Source organism: Echinops telfairi, unplaced genomic scaffold (assembly GCF_000313985.2).
Source record: "Echinops telfairi isolate 266 unplaced genomic scaffold, ASM31398v2 ScPeMD7_18;HRSCAF=68, whole genome shotgun sequence".
Classification (NCBI taxonomy): domain Eukaryota; kingdom Metazoa; phylum Chordata; class Mammalia; order Afrosoricida; family Tenrecidae; genus Echinops; species Echinops telfairi.
The window spans coordinates 86209771-86214984 of record NW_022103915.1 but is presented as its reverse complement, the minus strand read 5'-3'; the positions used below and the strand labels follow the sequence as shown (position 1 = coordinate 86214984).

The 5214-nt window shown below is 42.1% G+C and overlaps 1 pseudogene; it reads right to left on the bottom strand.

Moving 5' to 3' along the window:
• Positions 1-2155: 2155 nt before the first annotated feature.
• On the bottom strand, positions 2156-5053 carry LOC115868690 (annotated as a pseudogene).
• Positions 5054-5214: the final 161 nt, after the last annotated feature.

Genomic DNA, 5214 nt, shown 5'->3' with positions numbered 1-5214 from the left:
ACCTGCGGAGATAATAACATGCACAAAAACAAGACAGAGAAAAACAAAGTAAAAGAAAACAAAATGACAACAGCAACAACAGGCCATCCTATTCTTATTGCTAATTAATTCAGCAAACATGTCCCTGAGCGCTTGCTATGTGCCAGGTCCTCTGCTGTGCCTAGTGCAAAGAGAGCATGGTTTTCCTGGAGTTCTCATTCTCTTCTCCCCACACAAGAGGACACGTCGGAACCCCACACAGGTTCTTCACACTCAGTCAAGCATGTTTTCGGTTCAGGGGTGCAAGATAACATACAGGAACCAGAGTTTGTTCTGAGAGGACCTATGGAGAGGGGGCGCTGAGAACAAAGTACCCTTGATTGAAAAGCTTTGGAAAAGACTTTCTTCTCGATTTTTTTTGAACGCATGAACAATGGCATAGTAGCGTATAAATTGAGCTGCTCATCACAAGGTTGGCAGTTCAAAACCACCAGTTGCTCCACAGGAGAAAGATGAGCTTTCTGCTCCTATGAAGATCGACAGCCTCGGAATTCCACATTGACTGTTTCACGTTGCCCTGTCAGATCCCTATGAAACAGAATAAACTCAGGTAGCAGTGAATTTGGTTTCTGAGTTGAGCCTTTCACATTCTGCTGCATGCCCCTCTCCAGTAGTTTTCTCCATCCCACCGCTTTGCTTCTCTACCCATCCTCCTCTCTTGCTATCCAAATGGATCCAAGACATCTCGCTCTTTCTCTCAAACCTATTCCACCCCATGCTGTTCTTGCAGCCCTTCTCTGAGCTCAAACCAAAGCCCGGTGGGCAGTCAATGGAGTCAGTGGTTGCTCAAAACACAGATCCCCATGGAAACCACAGGACCAAGAAAACAAGAAGGGAGGCGGCGGCGGCAGCCGTCATCTGACCTCTTGCGCTGACCCTCCAAATTCTTTTCGATCTTGACCATTAAAGCAAATATTTATTTGTATAACTTGTTGAACGAAATACTCGTACTTAAAAAAAAAAAGTCATCCATCAAGATCTGTCCTTGACGTAAGTGAAGGGCAGTGGGACACCTCCACCTGGTGGTGGAAATACCAAATTACTGCCAAGAGGCGAGAAAACCTAGTGATTGAATCTGCAATGCAGTCTGTTGAACAGCTGCTTGAGGAAGAAGCCGCAAAGCCTTCAGGAGCCGCTCCTGGGAAAGGACGGCTTAGCGGTGATGCTTGTGCTATATGCTCCTTTCCCTCCGCTTCCTGCTCGATGTTGATGACTCTTCTTCTCCCCCCCACCCAACTCAATCACGGGGGTGTGAGCTCTAGTCTTGTCATTACCAGCCCCTTCGTAGATCGTTTCCTTGCGCAATGTCTTCGTGTCATCACAGATGTGCTGTGATTCAAGAATTCTTCGGATCCCTGCGTTTATCCTTCTTGAAGGTAACATTGGCTAACTTAGAGCAGGACTATCGGAAGATTTGGTTCCGTTGCTGTTCTTTTTTTTTTTAGTTTACAAAAATTATTTTGTTAATTTAGTTTACTAGTCTCTTCACAACCCAGTGGAAGCCGAAGAGCTTACGTTAGTTGGATAAGGCTGACTGGCACTCGGCATTCATTCAATCTTCCTTTATTCTGGTGGACTTCCTATACTAGCAGCCTGGAACGTTACAAAATAGATTTCCTAAGGAACAAACAGAAAAACACATTACCTAGATTCGCCTGATGGTTAGGGTTTGGATGCAAATGAGATGTAACCAAGTATGAGGTATACGTTGCTGAGATTTAGAAGGCAGGCTATTTGGATGTTTTCTGCAGCAGTGTTACCAAGTCAAGCCTCTAATGGCCTCAGTCGGGTTCTCTAGAGAAGTAAAATCAGTGAAGCTTAAATATGTATACAGACGGGTTTATATCAAGGCAATGGCTCACACGGTTGTAAAAGTGGCCAAGTTCTTTTTTTAAAAATCGTTTTATTAGGGGCTCATACGACTCTTATCAGAATCCATACATACATCAATTGTGTAAAGCACATTTGTACATTCATTGCCTTCATCATTCTCAAAACATTTGCTCTCCACTTAACTCCGGCATCAGGTCCTCATTTCTGAGGTAACTCTCAGAATTCTCGTGAGAAGGCCATGCTCACAGGGAGACATGCATTAGGCTGTGACCTGATTGACAGGCTAGACTCCACTCCTATCCATGACATTATGTAAGTCCCACAGAGTCTTCATGATCTCTTCTTTCTTGGCTCCTTACAGGACTTGTGTGCTTCCTTGGTCTTAGACCTGCAGGCCTCAGCCTGCTAAGCCAGGAGCTTCTTGCCAGCTTTGTCAGCTGTCAGCTTGTGGGTGTGTTCCATGAGAATCCACTTATTCTTGTACACCTTCCCCTTCACTTCCAGGCACAGGTTGTGATACATGTGTGGGGCCAGCCTCCCCACAACCGATGGGATCCAAGGGCAGTTGTCTAATTGAGGGGCTTTGTTGCTTCTGAGCTAGATGGCCGCTTGTTTACCTTCAAGCCTTTAAGACCCCAGACACTATACCTTTTGATAGCCGGGCACTGTTTAGATTGTCTTTCTAATTTAACGTTTCTGTGATCTAATAGTGGTCCTATCTACTGTTGTCCTCAGGTACATATAAGGGCTGGTTGTCCAAATTTTACTAGGAGCAATTACTAATCTTGCCTGAGAGATGGCTTCCCTGGTGTGAACATAAGCTTGCAGTAGCATTTCATTATCAGGCACTGCTATTAAAATAGCATGTAGCAGACAATGCACGCCTCCAAAAAAACACTCTTTGATTGTCTCTAGAACTTTGCTTAAAAAACTGGCACATTGTTGTGCTATTCACCATGTCCTGAGTTGTTTTTTTTTTTTTTAGCACTTAAAAAAATCATTTTATTGGGAACTCTTACAGATATCATAACATTCCATAGTGCAATCACATCAAGCAGTATTGTACAATTGCTACCAAAATCAGTTTAAAAACATTTCCTTTCTTCTTGAACTCTTTGATATCAGCTTGTGAGTTAAGATTTTTATTTGAAATCTTTTAGTTGGGGCCTTATTGTTTGACTCAGGGACTGTGAAGGAAAATTTATCATAGTCAGCAAGATCTAAGTGGATAGTATAAAAACCTTTTAAATCCATGGCTATTAAAGGCCACAATTTTGGGATCATACTAAGTGAGGGGCCTGGTTGGAAGGCCCCCACTGGCTGTACAATCAAATCAATCGCTCTTAAATCTATGAGCATATACCAATGACCAGATTTTTCTTAATTACAAATTTAGGGGAATCCTAAGATCTAAGACTTTCTACATTACAACCTTCTTTTTGCAGCTCTTGAACTAATTAATACAAAACCTGCAATTTCTTTTTAAGAAAGAACCAGTGTTCCACCCTATTGGGTTATGGACTTCCAAAATAGTTTAATGGGTGCAGGCCTCAAAACAGCATTCCTGATTAAAAGGTGTGAATTTTCTAACCCGTAACATTTACATTTAGAAGCAACCTCAATTGGAGTAGGGTTTGCTTGTGGTTTATGGCAGTCAATCTTCTTTGACTCCTGGTATCTCCTGAGCAGCTGGCACAGAATCCTCAGCCACCTTATCCAGGCTGCCTTCCTGGGCCATCCTAGCATGAGCATCAGCAGTACCCTTTTGCTCCCCTGTGCCCATATGCCTGCCCTTCCATGGGCTAAGGTGTTTTTCCCGCATTGAGCCAGAAAATGGACAGTCACAGGCTTGTGGGTGGTAAGGCCAACTCTGATCAGTTTCTGGAGTTGGCAATGGCGATTTCATTGGTCTCATTGGGGTCCAACCAGCCTTTCTTCTAGTCACAGCGGAGGATGCTGGGGGTGACCCTCTTCTTCCGAAGAGAAGCCTGAGGCTACTCATGGCTGCAGCTGCAGCTGTGGAAGGTGGGGCTTTAAAAAAAATGGTTCTAGGGTTTACATTTAGGTCATTAATCCATCTTGAGGTGTGTGTGTGTGTGTAGTGAGTTATGGGTCCTGTTTTATTCTTCTGCAAATGGAAATTCAATTTGCCAGCACCATTTTTGAAGAGATGATCTCTTTCTCATTTAATGCATTTTGGCCCTTTGTAGAAGATCAATTCCAGAAAGTGGAGGGGTTTATTTCCGGGTTCTCTATTGTTATATTGGTCTCTCTATCTATCTTGCATGCGTATACCAAGCTGTTTTGACGATTGTGGCTGTGTAGTAGGTTTTGAGTTCAGGAAGTGACAGGCCTCTTACTCTGTTCTTTTTAAGTTATTCCTGGCTATCTTGGGTCTCTTTTCTCTCAATATAAATGTGGTGATTAGTTTTTCCATTTCCTCAAAGAATGATGCTAGGATCTGGATCAGAATTGCATTATATTTATAGATTGGTTTGGGCAGTATTCAGGAGAAATGCTGGGCTTTCTACTCCTGTTAACAGTTATAGTCTTGGAAACCCACAGGAAATCACTATGAGTCAGTGCTGACTTAATAGCAGCAAGTTTTCTGTTTTTGGTTTTGGATAGTATTGACATTTTCACAATGTGAAATCTTCCTATCCACGAACATTGAATTTTTATAGTAGTGTTTTGTAGTTTTCTTTGGACAAGTCTTTTATTTGTCTGGTTAAATTTAAGAATTTAGTACTAAGAATTTAGTCTTTTGTGTGGCTATTGTAAACAGTACTATTTTCTTGATTTCCTCTCGAGAGCTCTCTTGTTTGTATATAGGAATCTCATTGATTTTTGTATGTTTCCCACCCAACGGGGGCTCCAAGGAAGAAAGGTGAGGTTATCTGTTTCTGTAAGTATTTTATTCTCAGAAACCCTATATAAGATCAGTATGAATTGGACTCAACTAGATGGCAGTGGGCTTATATAGTTCTCAAAAGAAGCCCTGGTGGCACTATCAGAAACCTTATATAGGGAATCACTCTATGGCAGTGAGAGACTTTTACTCTTATCAGTAAGACTCCCACTTCTTTTCTTTCTGCAAATAAAAACAAAACAAAAATTTGAGAAACTTCAAAGCAATAAAGCATATCAATACTTTCATGACAATACTTCTCATGCCCATCATGTTCTATTTCCACAGGCACTCCCTAATCCAAATCTTCATCATAGAGGCCATTGTGGAGAATGACCTCTAGTCCCTCCTCCCGGCTCCCAGTTTCTTATATCCAGACTGCCCCTCCTTCATTCTCTTCTCTGTGCTACCAACTGTTTCTTTTTTTTTTTTTT